Consider the following 17,267-nt stretch of genomic DNA (forward strand, 5'->3'; position numbering starts at 1 on the left):
CAGGACTGGGGTTCAGTGCCCACAGCCAGAACCCGGAGCTGGGTGCCAGAGCCCAGGAGTGTGCGGCTGGAGCCAGAGACCGGAGCCACAGCTGGAGAAGTGGGTCAGCGCCCAGGGCTGGTGCCCGCTGCTGCATGGCCAGAACCTGAAGCTGGGTGCTGGAGCCCAGGAGTACGTGGCTGGAGACAGAGCTCACTGCTGTATGGCCAGGGCGAGGGGTCAGCACCCAAGGCCAGTTCCCACCACCATGTGGCCAGAGCTCAGGACCAAAGCTTTGGGTCAGCGCCTGCTGCCCCACAGCTGGGGCAGGGGATCAGTACCAGGGGCTGGGGCCATGTGGCTGGAGTCTGGGGCCAGAGGCCAACTGAAGCTCTGTGGCCGGATCCGGGGTCAGAACCTGCGGCCAGAGCCAGGGGTTGGTGCCCAAAGCCTCATGTTTGGAGCCCGCTGCCATGCAGCTGGGACTGGGGGTCAGCGCCTGTGGCCAGCACCTGCCACTGCGTGGCTGGAGCCTGGGGGTGGAATCAGGGGCCAGAGGCTGAGGCCTCGCAGCCGGAAGCCAGGGTCGTGTGGCCAGAGCCAGGGGTTGGGGGAGGAAGAGGGTCAGTACCCGCTGCCCCTTGGTCAGAACCCACATGGCCAGGCTCCTGAAGTCCCTCTGCTGGAGCCTGCCACCCAAGCCCCCATCTCCAAAGTGGAGAAGAACTCACATTCTCCTGCAGCATTGTGCCCCACCTCTCTCCAGAGGCAGTGCAGGGCGCTGCATCCAGGAGCAACAAGGAGGAAGAGGGAGAGGCCGATGCTTCCCCCCCCATCACTGCCCAGAAGGCTGTCATGGGTGGACGAAAAGCCCCTGGTGGCCTCATGCAGTCACGGTGGTCGCATTTGAGAAATGTTGATGTAGATGGGATCCGGTCCTCCTCGGGAGTGCCTGCAGTAGGCTCTGTTTGGGGATGAGGAGGACACTTTGGCAATGAATTAATGACTTGAATGCCCCTGCATCCTTGCTGTACGTTACACTAGCACTGGACAATATTTCATATCTATCTGGCCTGTATTCTCTGTAGTCACCCCCACCCTTCAGCTGTGGTGGGGCTGTATGTGCCACAGTCTCTAGGCACAACTAGGCTAATGTAAGGATACAGCTGTGATTTAAAACTGCCCTGGAAACTGGGTTCACATCATCCTTTGTGTCTCAAAAATGCCCAGAATTTATGCAAACTTGTAGGTTGGATGGATTTTGCCACTTTCCTTTATGGGATGATCTGAAACCCTGAAAACAGCCAGGGCTTATAAAGGAAGTGCCACGTCAATTGTAAGTCTAGCTCTGCTCCCAGAGCTGCTGCATAAAGATCCAGTGCTCTGAGCAGTTCATGCGCAATCTGCATCTGGTCTGTACCGTAAGTAACTGCAGGTCTCCAAGGTTTTCCGGGATGGAGCTGTAGATTGGATCAATGGAATGTGATTAAATAAAAGCTCCAGAATAGTTCAGCTGTCTGGCATGTGTGTGATCCATCCTGCTGGTGAGGGCACCTTCATGTGGCCATAGAGTTGTACTGCATGCAGGCACATGACATGACTAGAGCAGATTTAGCGCGGTTCTTCAGGTCACATGGAAGAACAGTGTTAATCTGAAAACTTGTGCATCTTAACATGGTATCCTACACTGTCCCTTGCCCCTTTTGACAGTCAGCACATTGTTGGATTTCTTACACTACATACAGTATTTGGGATTAAAGTGAAGTTTAAGCATATTTTGAAAAACACTTCCTCTATTAATAACACACACACCATGTTGGATTATTAAATATCACCATTTTTTAAATAATTTAACTTGGTTCTGTGCATTTACTCCGTGTCCTTCACTCAGCTTGAATGATGAAAATAGATTTGTTGGCTGCACTTGTTATCAGGAGGTTTCCAGTTATTTTCATGTTCTCACACTAGCACAGTGCTGCAATGTCTAGGATTTTACATGCGTTATTGCATTTTCTTCCGCAAGGGGGTAGTGGTGGTGGTTAAAGTTCCATAGTCCTGGTGGATCTTAAAAAATGGAAACACCTCAGTTAGTCTTGGATGTGTAAAAGCTTCTTTTTAAACAAAGCCTACAGCTGTCAGCTGGAGCCATATAGGAACTGGCTCTGCTCCTTTGAAAGAAGTGACGCTACTAAGATGGCATTCCAGTTTCTCTTTTAGAAAGCGGTTTTCTGTCAGGACAATGTCTGCATAAACCTATGAGGAATTTGTATTTATTTTATTGTAATCACTTGATGTTGACATCGCTGCTCCTGGCATTACATAGAACTGTTGCAAAAAAAAAGTCATGTTGTAAGGTTGCCCAGGCCAAATCTCGGGCTGAATTTGGTCTAAAATGTAGGCTTCTTAAAAGCAGGTTCTCACAAAACCTAAGTGCAATGAAAGTGCATCCATTAATACTTCTCAGTTCAGTGGAAAGTTTTTAAAACAAAAAATATTTCTGCAATGTTACCTGTTTAATGTATATGCTCTTCCATAACACTCATCGCTATAGTATGTGTCTTCCAACAATTATTGCCTTAATCCCACAGATTGAAGTGGATGGGGACAGAAGTATAGTGAGATCGTGTTGCACCCAAACTGTGAGCCCACATCTCAGAAATCCCAATCCAGTGCCTTAGCCACAAGACTGTGTTTTCTAAACAGAGCAGCATTTTGCTAGGGCTCTAGAACTGAGAGTGAAATTGGCTAGACAGAGACCACACACAGTTAAAATTTCGCTTCCCAACTGAAATTCAAAAATTAACAAATAGTGAAAAGTCAGTTTTAAAATTCGTTCAGCATTTGTAATCTCAGGCAGAGATAGTGATAAGGAAGGAAACATGATTCATTTTAACTTTGTTTTACCTCTGAATTGCCACAGCATTTCTTACAGGGCCTGTCAGTTAATTTAGCTCACCTGAGTCATCTGGTGGCTAACCCAAAGTACTTCTGCCATTTGTTCAAAAAAGCAAGGGAGACCTTTTAAAGACACTGCTGAAACAGGCATGTTTCCGTATCTGGCACTGATTTAAGAAGCCTTTGGCAGTGCAAGTGGCACTGGCAGATGACTTGCAGCAGATCAATAAAACGTGGATATTTCATTGTTTGGGATGGACAGGCTTCTGTCTAATCCATCAGTTTGTATGGCACCTTGCTCCTCACCATGGCACTGTCTTAAAGCACACTCCCTGAAAACTGCTAACTGAAATTTTCCTTGGGAAACTTTTTGAAAATCTTATTAGGCAGCATTCTCCTGTGTGCTTCCTGCATTTGCTCTCTGTTTTTGTTGCTAGAGTCACATGCATGAAAATAGGCTCCTTGATTCTGAATTTCCTCTGTTTGCTGTTCCCTGTCTGAGTCAGAATGAGAGTGTAGATAAAATTCCCAATGTTGGCAGACTCATTCTTTTCTGAAGAGGAATAAAGGTCTCCCATTATCTTTTTTTTTTTCTTCCCTTGGTTTTAGGTTGTTTTCATGAAGATTCTGTGCCTTTCCTGAGATCACTGCACAAAGCCAAAGGGATGCATTTCACAGGTCCTGTCCAATCAGAGGCCCCCCCACAGCAGCCAGTGACTGAGAGGAATGAGATATTGTTTAGGTGAGGGGTTAGGAATAAGCAGTAGGTGCCCTTAGAACTCCGATGAACTAGGCAAAACACTTGCTCATCCAGAAGTGATGGGTGTGATGCCATAATTATTGGGTAAAAGTCTATGGCCTGTGCAGGAATTACTGGGCGAGGGTCTCTGACCTGTGTTGTACAGGGAATTGGACTGGGAGATCACAGTGATTCATTTGGGTCTTACAGTCAATGAAAACCAGAGAGGGTGGGAGTGAGGGAGTCTGAGCATGTATAACATGCACAGACTGTTCCAGCTGCTGGATGCATTCTGTGCAAGGATAGCTTCAGGAGATTTCATTGAAGTGAAGATTTAACAGAAGAGACAGAATCTCCAAGTCATTGCAGAGGCTGGATAGAACACGTTTGACATAAGGAGTACAGTGCATCTTTCAAATGCAGCAACCTTAAAGCATGCAGCCTGAAGTGTCCCTGTGATAACACACAGCATCATGCTAAAGAAGACCCTACAGTAACATGCTTGTGTGTGCGGAATGGGGGTGGGGAGGGAGGGGAATAGGTTAGAGGCATTTTAGCTTCAGTGTGAACCTTTAAACAGCAAACTGATTTTTTTTAAATGACTGTAAATTAGGCAAAGTGCCCAGTGTTAAATAAACTGTTTGCTTCTCGGTTTGCAGGGCTGTCAGGAATCCCATGTGGTGGTTGAGGCTTTCACCTGAGTTGCAAAATTCCTAAGGCTAATAGTGATGGGGAGAGTGAAATCATTTCTGTACACATTCACAGCTCCCTTTTGGTGGAGCCTGGCATCTACTCTTGTGTGAGGTGCTCTCTGCTCAGACTGCCAGCGCTCTCCGTATTCACATGCCTACAGGGAGATCTTCAGTGCAGGAGCTGCCAAAAATAAGGATAGTTCTTTAAGGGACTTCATTTGATGGTGGCAGCATGGGAAATCATTGTTTTTAACTAGTTCTCTTCCTTTCCTCCCCTGTTCCTCATCCCATGCCACTCTAACATTATTCCTGGGTTAGATGTCAGTGAAAGTTGTCTCATCTTTCAAAGGGAACTGAGTCAGGACTCCTGGGTTCTGATCCGAGCTCTGCCCCCGACTTACTGTGTGGCCATGGGCAAGTTACTTAGCCTCCATTTCCTTGGCAATAAAGGTGGGTTTATTGTACCTCTCTTCATCCTAGGGGGTGAGTCGCATTTGACTTTTCTATGCAATGTGTTTTAGCCAAAGTTCTCAGTGTTGCTTTAACTGATGGTTAGGCCAGATCTGGACTGTTGAGTTGTTACTGGATTTTGTGCTGTGTATTGTAACTAGGATTTTCTGTGCCTTGCCACGATAACTCCCAGTTAACTGCAGTTTCCCCTAGTAATGGGTGGCAGCACTACTAGAAAATTTCCACACTTGTGATCAGCTGCAGTCACTGGAGTTTGCAAGGGAACTTGAAACTGGTTGTGGGGACAGTTGTTGGCCTCAGTTCTCCCACTGACTGAAAGATGGAGTGGACATGCCATGGAATTGTCTCCAGTGGATTGCATAGGTGGAATTAAAGGCAACAATTATCTGTGCTATTAGAACTCAGTTCCCAATTCTGCTGATGCATGACCCGGAATATACTCCTGCTCACACTTCCATAGCTGTGTTTGCTGCGCAGGACTGGCAAAAATGTCTGGTATGTGTTAGCCCCTGAAAGCAGCAGATCTGACTCCAATACACACACACCAGATTACATCTGTAAGACGCTGCCATTTTTACACAGCCGGTTTGCGTAGTAGAACTGTGCTGTAGCTTGGGTTTTGGCGGTCCTAGACAGACATAAGTTCAGAGAGGAAACAAAACTCTTCTCTCAGACAGTCCGGGGGGAACACACAACACAAGAAAAAGGCTCCTCGGGAGTCCTGTTTGATGCAATTTTTACAGATTTGTTGCACATCCTGTTGTTAAGCCTCTTCCCTGGGATTTAATCGATACATTATTTGGGGAGCAAGGGGAGCTGCCTGGTGCCTGAGGACAGCTGCTGGAGCTGGTGGTAACAGAGTGCACAGTGTTGCATCATGTTGTTTTGGCAGCTCACCTGAGAGGCTTATTGCTGTTCAGGCCTCTGCAGAATAAAGCAAAAGCAAAAATTACAGGACAAATGAGCTGAAATGAATGATAATTGGCAGAATCTCTGAAGTCTGCAGGGGGCTGGGCTTTATCTTCCTGGATTAGAGCCCCAACAGCACTGGTACAGCAGAAGTGATTAAATTCTTTCTTACAATTGTGGGAACTGATCTCTGTATTCAAACCCTCTTGCAACCTATTGCAGCATCTTGTGTCATGCTGTCTTCTCTTCTAATGACGTAAGCCTTGGGGATGAGCCTGTGGGGAAGGGCTGCTGGCTGCCAAGCTTCCCCTGCTTTGGGCACTTCTCACTCCACAGCATGTCACCCTGGAACTTGCTGTAGTTTTCAAGTAAAACCTCTGTCTGAAGAAGTAGCTCCATTCCCACTCAGGACCCCTGCAGAAATATCCAGACGCTGTTGCTCCACTGGAATTACAGCCTTTTTGTTTTTCCCGTCCTTTGATTTGGGGGCTTAGGTGTAAGAAACAGCTTGGAGAGGTGTTGAACATCGTCAAGTGCTTGGAAGAGTTTGGCTAATAATAATACTTGCTTTTCTAGCATATTTCCTCCATAGATCTCAGAACCCTTTATAAAGGTCAGTCTCATTATCCCTGTTTTACAGATGGGAAACTGAGGGATAGGGAGGTGACATGACTTGTCACCAGTCACCCAGAAGGTGAGTGGCAGAGCTGGAAGTATAACCCAGATCTCCCAAGTCCCAGCCCAGTGTTCTAGCCACTAGCCCACACTGCCTCCCCACTGGCTAACCTGCAGCAGTTAGCGGGCTTTGTAGTCAGTTGGTTGTGCTCCAGACAGTGACACCGAGAAGGTGGGACAAATCCAAGAGAGTGAAAGGCTAGAAGGCTCCATCTTGCCCTGTATAAATAATTAAACAGCAGGAGAATTAATGTGGGCAGGCCTTTCTTCACTTGGATTTGCTGCTGAATTTCTGTGGAAGAGAATAGATTGACAACATCTAACTGAACATGGAGAGAGGGGGCGGGACTCTTAGCTTGAGACTTTAGTTGAGGAATATGCAGAAAGAGCAGCTGAGCTCCTAAGAAATACAGGTCCTGTGCACATGCCAAAAGCCTTAATAAAGCATCGGGCAAGAAGACGAGAACCCTGAGGAGATGCCAGCGGCCTGCCTGGCATGCCTTCCAAAGCTTTTCCGGAGATGTCAGCAGCTTGTTTAAAAATAGCCCTAACTCTTGCTTTGAAATTAACTTTGTCTCTTCACAATTAATGCATTTGCTTTGAATGAGCAGATTGTATGGTGACCAGGTTTTCAGCCCCTTTGTGTTTTCCCTCTGCCATCTTTGTCCCAAAGACTCCGTTGAGAGGCAGTTCCCAAGGAGACACTTGACTCACTGAGGGCATCTCTGGAAACCAACCAGACTCTGCCCCAGCCCTTGGCTCCAAAGTTCCCTTGGCCTTGGCGGTTAGCCGTGATGGGTGGAGGGAATTCAAAGTGTCCATCACCAGTGCCAGAGGGTCGAATGCACATTTCATGTTGGCGAGGATGCTGGCGAGTTCTTGGGGGGATGTCGATCTGTTGCCCTGCACTATAATGCCTGCCTCCCTGCCCAGAGTTTGGCAGCAAATGCCAGCCTGTGCCTAAAATAATGAAAACTAGCGCTTTATTTTTAATGGCCCTTTTAAAAAACAAATCCTACCGCTGTAGGCTAGCTGTTGAAGTCTGCAAGCAGAGGTCTTTGTGTGACCAGCAGATGGCAGACTGCTCCCAGCACAGCTATGGGTGGCCAAAGCAAGGTGAACCGGCTTCTGCCTGATGAGACTTGCCCCAGAGGATGAGGGTCTGCTCAGCTCCTCCCCACGCCTGCTTTTCTCATACCCGGCAATGTACCCAGTATGATCGTTTGAGAAGCAAGAAAATGATGCATCTCACTAGAGTGGGGCTAAGTAAGTGCCTGTCAGAATTAGGCTCCAAGTTTTAGCTACCTTCCAGCCTGCTGCTTACCTTTGTTCTCAGCAGCTGGAGGAACGTCATGTCACACTGTCTGTGTAATCATCACTGCTGCTCACGTCCACCTTCAAACTAATGCAGAGAGCTGGCCCTGGCTCTCTCAGGAAGATCACCTGCACACGCCATCTCTTGGTGGATCAAAGTAAACCTTGCATAAGGTGTCTAGCATGGTGCTGCTGCTGCAGGACCACATCTTGGGGGACGTGGTCTCTGACCTTTCCCCTTCTGAGAAACCAGGACTGAGAGATCTGGAGCATGTGGCTGCTTTCAGATCAAGGACAAGGGGAAAACATTTACTTCCTTTCTCTCCCATAAGGCACAGTGGGAGGACACACATGACGCATCTAAAGGTCCTGGCTGTTAGGAGTGTTAGATATGCATTTAGGTACCAGGGTGCATTTTGAATATTCTGTACTGGTCTTAAAGTGCAGCTCTTTCTCCTCACGTCTGATGTGCGGCACCTGCTGCTATTCCAGTCCTGAGTAGAAACCGCCACTTTGGCTAGACAACGTTATGTGAACAAATGACCAAATTATTCACTTCCATAGTACAACTGAAATGCTGAGTCCCAGTATTTGTGTTCTAAAGCCCCATGTCCTCTGAGCGACAGGTACCTTTCCCACATGTTTGGCATATCCTAGGAAGTGAGAACCACTTAAGGAGCTTTGCTTGTCCTGCATTGCCTTCTGGCAAAATAACCTTTCCCCGGGGGCAAAAGAGATGGTGGTTTCCCGTAAGCATCTGAACAGGCTGTCACGGAGTGTGGGGGAGTCAAGGCACTGCACCCCTGGCTTCCTGCGATTCACCGTGGCTCTCAGCCAGCCAGTAAAACAGAAAGTTTATTTAGGCAACAGGAACACAGTCCAAAACAATTCTTGCCGGTACAGACAACAGGACCCCCCTTTAGTTAGGTCCATCTGGGGGCCCCAGGGAGGCCACAGCCCCGCTGGGAAGGCCAAGCCCCGTCGAGGGACCCCTCTCCATTTCCCAGCCAGCTCCAAACTGAAACTCCCCCTAGCCTCTCACTCAGCCTCCCCCCAGCTCCTCCCCCAGCCTTTGTGTCCTTTGTCCAGTTTCCCCCAGCAGAGGTGTCACCTGGCCTCCAACCCCTCTCCTGGGTTCTCAGGTTACATGTTCAGGTATCCCCCTTCCCCAAAGGCAGTCCCAGCAAAACTCCCCAGCAACCTTCCCAGGTCAATACTCCCCACTCAGTATTCAAATAACACAGCAAGAACATTCCCACTTCCTCAGGCTCAGGGAGATGTGCAGTTCTTCTTCGAGTGATTGCTCATATCCATTCCAGTTAGGTGTGTGCGCCGCGCGTGCACTTTAGTCGGAAAACTTTTACCCTAGCAACTCAGTGGGCCGGCAGGTCGCCCCCTAGAGTGGCGCCGTCATGGTGCTCGATATATACCCCTGCCGGCCCACCCGCTCCTCAGTTCCTTCTTACCGCCCGTGTCGGTCATTGGAACAGTGGAGCGCGGCTTAGTTGACCTCCACTTCCCTAGCTACTCGTAGTTCTCGTATATAGTTATGCAGTTATAATCCTTTTATATATATGTTTGTATAGTTATACGTTTTTTCTTTGCTAACATAGTTAGTTTAGTAATAGCGGGGTTCAGGAAGTAGCCCCTTCCATGAACCCGGTGCCGGAGCCCATGCACTGCTCACCGGGTTTTAAAATGGGCTCGGCCTGCCAGAAGCCGATGCCGAAGGGAGATCCACACGACTCCTGTTTGAAGTGCCTCAGGGAATCACACTTGACAGCTAAGTGCCCCATTTGCAAGGCTTTTAAGCCGAGAACAAAAAGGAGCGGGACTTTCACTTACCCCTCCACCTTTGGCGCCGAGCGATGATCAAGCAGCTGGCAGAAGCGCCTCCTCGGCACCGGACCCCGCCGGTACTGCCAAGGCCTTTCGGCACCGGCCGTCGCCGGCACCGAAGTCGACTCGGCACCGCTCCCTTCCTCCGAGGTTGAGAGAGCCTACGATTCCTGCTGGTGCCTGACGGCTCCCCGGCACGCGCCGTGGTTGAGCCCCCTGCTCCTGCTGCTTCCGTGCCACCTGCATCGCAGCCAGAGAGCTCGTCTAAGTCGGATCGCCCGGCACCGACACCTGCAGAGGCACCGATGACATCGGCACCGTCGATTCCAGTCCCCCAGGGCCATTGAATCCAGTGCCTGACAGCTCCCCGGCGCGCACCGTGGTTGAGCTTACTGCTCCTGCTGCTTCCGTGCCAACTGCACCGCAGCCAGAGAGCTCGTCTAAGTCGGATCGCCCGGCACCGACACCTACCAAAGCTCTGACGACCTCGGTACCGTCGATCCCGGTCCCACGAGGGCCGTCGAATCCGGTGCCTGACAGCTCCTCAGTATGCACTGTGGTTGAGCCTGCTGTTCCCTCCACGCCGGAGACATTACCAACGGCGAGGGATCTCATTGCCATGACAGAGTCGATGCTGCCTGACCTCGGCACCGCCGGTGCGGGTAATACAGTCTCTTCATATGACCGTCCTCTGTCAGCACAGCAGAGCGGCACCGTTCATGATCACGGTCCTGCAGACACTCCAGGTCCTGTCGGCACACCCGACACCACTTGCATTCCCGGTGCTGTTTTCCTCATCGGTACTGGTCGCACTCACTGCACCGGTCGGTATCCCGTTCGCCGACCCGCTATCGGCACCGTTCCGACTCCCGGCACCGCGACAGGTACCTTGACTCCTGTAGCCTCTCCCCGAGCCTCGAGATCTTGGTCGACCTCCCGGCACCGTTCTGGTTGCAGGTCTGGATCTCGTTCCAGGTACCGGTACGCCTCCCGGTGCCGGTCCCCGGTGCCGAGTTGAGCAAGGTCCGATAGAGTCAGAGACTCTGCCCGTGCCTTTTTTTTAGTACCGCCATGGTCATCCGGACACGCATCCGTGTCATCCCACATGCGCAGATCTTATGCTCAGGACCACGATTCTGATACGCCCCCCGACAGCCTGAGGTGGAGGAGGTCCCAGAGGTAGACGACCCGCTATGGTGCCCTCTAAGGGGTACGACTACTCATCTGTCCGCTCTCCTCTCTGCTCACTAGTCTTTCAGTCTGTTAAGGAGAGGTATTGGTATGGCCAGCGGGCGCCAGCCCCAAAACCGAAGGAGGCTTGGCGAATGAACCTGCTTGGCCGCCAGGTGTACTCTGTAGAGGCCCTGCAGCTCTGGGTAGCAAAGCAACAAGCCTTGCTTAGCTGCTATAATTATAGCACCTGGGTGAAGGTAGTTTAGTTTATGGAGTTTCTCCCTCAAAACTCCCGCCAAGAGTTCGCTGCCGTCTTGGAGGATGGGGGAAAAAGGTACCCAGAGCATCCCTCTAGGCCTCGTTGGACGCAGCAGACTCAGCAGCCAGGACTCTGGCCTTTGGTGTCGCCATGAGGTGCATCTCATGGCTTCAGGTTTCAAACCTCCGTCCGGAGCTGCAGTATGCCATTCAGGATTTACCCTTTGTTGGTAAAGGCCTCTTTGCGGCAAAGACAGCCCCAAGCTGCGAAGCCTGATGGACAATAGGGTCCTAATGCGCTCTCTCAGCATGCATATGCCAGCGACCAAACGCAGGCCTTTCTGTCCCCAGCCGCCATACTCTGTGCCTAGCCAGAGACAGGACTTTGGCAAACGGCGAGGCCAAGGTGGTCGCAGACGAACGTCAGGACCCCTAACGAGCCAAGGTCAAGGTCCCTCGCAATTACCACTGGGACCAAAGACGAACCTTCCAAGGTGCGCCTGAGGGCGGTGTACCAGTCACAGGCCGGGATCCCAATCCCGCTTTCTCCTGGCGTGGCCCCAGTTAATTTCAGATCGCTGGGTCCTGCTCATGGTGGAGCATAGGTACCACCTCTAATTTGTTCCAGCCCTGTCCCCCTTCAGGGACCCCTCTCACGAGCAATTCCTCGTACAAGAGGTGCAGACGCCGACTGACGAAAGGGGCAAGGGGGTTTACTCCCGTTATGCCCTAATCCCCCACTCGAACGGAGGTCTCAGACCTTCCTAGTCCTGCACGGACTCAACCAGTTTAGGATAAGGTTGAAGTTCCGCATGGTATCCCTGGGAACCATTATTCCATCCTTGCCTCCTGGGGGCTACTATGCTGCCCTGGATATGAAGGACGCGTACTTTCGCAACGCCATCTTCCCTCCGCACAGGAGATACCTCCGCTTTCTAGCCAACCGTCAGTACTTCTGGTTTACGGCCATAGTCGCCGCCTACCTTGGCTGATGTCGGATATGCGTTTTTCCGTATCTGGACGATTCGCTTATCCGAGGAGACTCCGAGACACAAACCACTCAGCACGTGGGCATCGTCACAGTCTTATTCACGGGTCTAGGCCTGATGATTACTATAGAGCAATCCACTCTGGTTCCCACGCAGAGGTTGGACTTCCTAGGGGCTATCCTGGTCTCCTACCTAGCCGGAGCCTGCTTATCACAACTGCGGTTTTAGGCGATGGCAACAATCATCCGAGGTCTGCAGGCTTTCCCAACGACCTCGGCTCGTACTTGTCTCAGTCTCCTGGGTCCATGGCTGCCCGCAAGTTTGTAACCAAACACGCCAAGCTCCGCCTCCGTCCTCTCCAAGTCCGGCTCACCTCGGCGTACCACCCGGACAGGGAGCCAATGGTCATGGTAGTCACCGTTCCCTCGAGCACCTTAGGCTCCCTAGAGTGGTGGCTAACTCCCTCCCTGGTGTGGGCAGGGATGTGGTTCCATCCGCCCCAGCCCTCACTGCCCCTGACGACGGACGCGTCATCTCTCTGCTCGAGTGCTCATGGTCACCTCCGAGCTTAAGGCCTTTGGTCTTCTCGGGAGCTGGCATTCCACATCAATGCCCCAAAAATGAGAGTAGTCCGCCTGGTGTGCCAGGGGTTTCAGTGGCAGCTGCGAGGCCGTGGTATCTCGGTGTTTACAGCCAACACAACGGCCATGTGCTTCATAAATAACCAGGGAGGGACATGGTCCTCCCCCCTTTTGTCAGGAGGCCATCCATTTCCGGGACTTTTGCATGGCCCACTCGATGGAGCTGGTGATGTCCTTTCTCCCAGGCGTTCGGAACGTCTTGGCGCTTTGACTCAGCAGGTCTTTCCTGTCTTACGAGTGATCACTCTGCCCCATGTGAGGTGTTCTGCTTTCCAGAAGTGGAGATGTTTCCTCACATAGACCTGTTCGCTCACCGCGAGAGCAGAAAATGCCAGATGTTCTGCTCCTTCCAAGGTCTCTCCTCGGGATCGATCTTGGACGCATTCCTGATGCCGTGGAAAGGCCAACTCCTTTATGCCTTCCCACTGTTCCCACTGGTTCATTAGGTCCTGCTCAAACTCCGCAGGGGCAGAGCGCGCATCATCATGATCACTCCAGAGTGGTCCAGGCAGCACTGATATACCACGTTGCTCGGCCTGTCAATAACCGACCCAATTACCCTGCCACCCCACCGAGACCTCATCACTCAGGGCAACGACAGGCTTCGTCACCCGGACCTGAAGCCTCTTCGCCTCACGGTGTGGCTGCTGCGTAACTGAGCCGGGGTGACAGGAAGCCTTCCACTTGGTCAACGTACCGGGCCGAGTGGAAGCGTTTCTTCTACAGCTGCAATACGCTCGATCTTGCTCCTACTGAGGTCTCGATCCCCTCTATTTGGCCTGCCTCTGGCCTTCAGCGGCAGGACCTGGCGGTATCATCGCTGAGGGTACACTCGGCAGCCATCTCTACCTTCCAGCCAGGCTAAGGTGGACGTTCCATGTTCTCACACTCTATGGGTTCGAGGTCCCTCAAGGGCTTGGAGCGCTTGCACCCTCGGGTGCGCCGCCCAGCCCCAACCTGGGACCTCAACCTAGTTTTAACCAGATTTATGTCTCCCCCATTCGAGCCGTTCGCGACCGGCCCTCTGCTATACCTGTCTTGGACGACAACTTTCCTCGTAGCTGTTACATCGGCCAGACGGGTCTCCGAGCTCAGAGCTCTTACGGTGGTTCCGCCGTACACTAGGTTTCACAAAGACAAGGTGCAGTTATGACCGCACCCGGCTTTCCTCCCTAAGGTGGTTTCGGCCTTTCATGTTACCCACAGCTCAACGCAATGGGCGCAACCATTGCACTCCTTGGACATCTGTGGAGTGCTCGCATTTATATTGCGCTGACAGAACCATTTCGTAAGGTGCCCCAGCTCTGTCACGGTAGCAGACCAAAGGGAGGGCTTGCTTGTTTTCCTCTCAGAGGATCTCATCTTGGGTGATGGCGTACATCCGCACTTGTTATGATTTGGCTCATATTTCCCCAAGCCACATCACCGTGCATTCTACCAGGGCTCAGGCTTCATCTGCCGCCTTGCTGGCTCGTGTTCCTACCCACGAGATCTGTCGCGCAGCTCCATTGGTCCTCGGTCCATACCTTTGCTTCGCAGTATGCCCTGGTTCAACAGTCAAGAGATGCTGTAGCCTCTGGCTCAGCAGTTTTCATTCTGCCACATTTCACTCCGACCCCACCACCTACGTAAGGCTTGGGATTCACCTAACTGGAATGGATATGAGCAATCACTCGAAGAAGAAAAGACGGTTACTCACCTTTGTAACTGCTGTTCTTCGAGATGTGTTGCTCATATCCATTCCACACCCGCCCTCCTTCCCCACTGTCGGAGTAGTCGGCAAGAAGGAACTGAGGAGTGAGTGGGCCGGCAGGGGTATATCGAGCACCATGACGGCGCCACTCTAGGGGGCGACCTGCCGGCCCACTGTGTTGCTAGGGTAAAAGTTTTCCGACGAATGTGCATGCGTGGCGCACACACCTAACTGGAATGGATATGAGCAACACATCTCGAAGAACAACAGTTACAAAGGTGAGTAACCGTCTTTTCTTCTGGACTCCAAGCCATTCACTCCATGAGTGCTTTCTTCAACAAACAGCTAGTCTGTAGGAGTCATAGCTGGTATCCCACTTTAGCTAATGAAACTTCAGGCTTGTCTACATACAGTTTTTGTGCTGCTATAACTATACTGGCTTAGAAACACATTGTCATTATGAGAATAAGTTATAAGCACTTGCATACTGCTATAACTTCATCCACACTAGGGAACTGCACCACTTTAACTATATCTGTTTCTAAACCGATAGAGCAGTACAAAAACCGTGTGTAGAGTACCCCTTAATAAAGCAGATCCATGCTTGACAGCAAAAGGGGCAAAACTGGATCCCCTTGAGGGATCCAGTGGGGCCATGTGCGCAGTTGCCCATAGGAGGAGAGGAAACCATATGGTGCTGTTGGATCCCACAAGGATGTGCTTTGAGAAGCCGAGCCTGCTAGTTGGGATTAGAGGAAAGGACAGCTGTACCAGCTTGTTGTAAGAGGCCTTACAATAAAATGAGTTTTTCCAGGTAATTGGTGGTATTATGATTGTTTGTTAGTTGTGTTATGGTAACACCCAGAAACCCTAATCCAGACTGGAGATAAACTGGTCTTGCAGGTCCTCTGTCTTGTGAGGAAGGATTGCTTTTCCTCAGAACAAGGGTTCTTTCTAAATGTACAGCTGCAGTGGTATGCAAAGGAATCTATGTAGCTATCACCTTGGCTAGTCCTTGCAATAATAACAATATTAAGCACTTACAATAGCCCTCCACAGCAACCTTTTAGTCAGCTGTCCTCTCCCCCCCTCCCTTTTTCTGCCACCTCAGAGAAACTTTTCCCCCTGGGAAGTCTCTAACATAGTTTTGTAATGGCAGTAAGATTCTCTCTAGGTGATGCTAGCTGTGCTAACTTCTGGGTAGCAGCAGCAGCACAGAGCCTAGAGAGTTGGTCTGTCAGTAGAAAGTCCTTCTGAATTCCCATTTCATTGCTTGGAGCCAAGAATATAAGAACAAAGATAATCTTCGGGGCTTTCAAGGGGCTGGGGTTTTGAAGGCTTGTTTGTAATTAGCATAGTTAGTCGACAGTTTTATTTTTGCCTGGATGGAACTGTGGAAAAAAACCAACACCAGAATAATCCATTGATTTAAAAAAATAATAATCCCAAGAACACTCCCCTTTTCCAGGCTGCTGTAGGCTGAAAGGTAAACATTCTTTGGGCTTTGCTGAGAAATCACTGTTTCCATCTCAGGAACTTTGTGTTACATTTTGGTTAATTTATTAATGAGTTAAAGCCCTGGCCTGAGGTGCCTCTGCTCTGTATGAAATGTCTGTATGAATCTGTCATTCAGCTTTTGAAGTACTTCCCTTTAAAACAAAGGTAAAGTTTACATCACTGAATGGCATAAATGATTTGTTATGTTTGGTTTTTCAGGTACTGTATGTTTTTTATTCCTAAGCATCAAACTGTTAGCCCTGCCGCTATTACCCACCATGGAGAAAGTCTTTGGGCTTGTCTACATCAGAAAGTTGCAGCGCTGGTGAGGGAGTTACAGCGCTGCAACTTTGAGAGTGTCCACATCTGCAGGGCATCACCAGCGCTGCAACTCCCTGTTTGCAGCGCTGGCCGTACTCCCGTTTTGTCTCGGGTGTAGAGGATCCAGCGCTGGTGATCCAGCGCTGGTAATGCAATGTAGACACTCACCAGCGCTTTTCTTGACCTCCGTGGAAGGAGGAAGCCTCTGGTAATCAAGCTGGTTTCCTTTCCCGGTTTGCTCTCTCGGTCCCGGAGCCAGCCAGCAAACCGCGGGGAAGGAGACCTGCTTGCTCGGGGTTCCGGGACCGAGAGAGCAAACCGGGAACGCCGCGGTTTGCTCTCTCGGTCCCGGAGCCAGCCAGCAAACCGCGGGGAAGGAGACCTGCTTGCTCGGGGTTCCGGGACCGAGAGAGCAAACCGGGAAAGGAAACCAGCTTCGCCGCGGTTTGCTCTCTCGGTCCCGGAACCCCGAGCAAGCAGGTCTCCTTCCCCGCGGTTTGCTGGCTGGCTCCGGGACCGAGAGAGCAAACCGCGGCGTTCCCGGTTTGCTCTCTCGGTCCCGGAACCCCGAGCAAGCAGGTCTCCTTCCCCGCGGTTTGCTGGCTGGCTCCGGGACCGAGAGAGCAAACCGCGGCGTTCCCGGTTTGCTCTCTCGGTCCCGGAACCCCGAGCAAGCAGGTCTCCTTCCCCGCGGTTTGCTGGCTGGCTCCGGGACCGAGAGAGCAAACCGCGGCGTTCCCGGTTTGCTCTCTCGGTCCCGGAACCCCGAGCAAGCAGGTCTCCTTCCCCGCGGTTTGCTGGCTGGCTCCGGGACCGAGAGAGCAAACCGCGGCGTTCCCGGTTTGCTCTCTCGGTCCCGGAACCCCGAGCAAGCAGGTCTCCTTCCCCGCGGTTTGCTGGCTGGCTCCGGGACCGAGAGAGCAAACCGCGGCGTTCCCGGTTTGCTCTCTCGGTCCCGGAACCCCGAGCAAGCAGGTCTCCTTCCCCGCGGTTTGCTGGCTGGCTCCGGGACCGAGAGAGCAAACCGCGGCGTTCCCGGTTTGCTCTCTCGGTCCCGGAACCCCGAGCAAGCAGGTCTCCTTCCCTGCGGTTTGCTGGCTGGCTCCGGGACCGAGAGAGCAAACCGCGGCGAAGCTGGTTTCCTTTCCCGGTTTGCTCTCTCGGTCCCGGAACCCCCCTTGA

General features: G+C 51.4%; 1 protein-coding gene across 8 annotated transcripts in view; it reads left to right on the forward strand.

Moving 5' to 3' along the window:
- The window catches only part of TBC1D16 (TBC1 domain family member 16), a 48,825-nt gene that overhangs the window by 15,478 nt on the left and 16,080 nt on the right, over positions 1–17,267 (forward strand). The window lies entirely within an intron of this gene.

This window comes from Gopherus evgoodei, chromosome 15, assembly GCF_007399415.2.
Source record: "Gopherus evgoodei ecotype Sinaloan lineage chromosome 15, rGopEvg1_v1.p, whole genome shotgun sequence".
In the NCBI taxonomy this organism is placed as follows: Eukaryota; Metazoa; Chordata; order Testudines; family Testudinidae; genus Gopherus; species Gopherus evgoodei.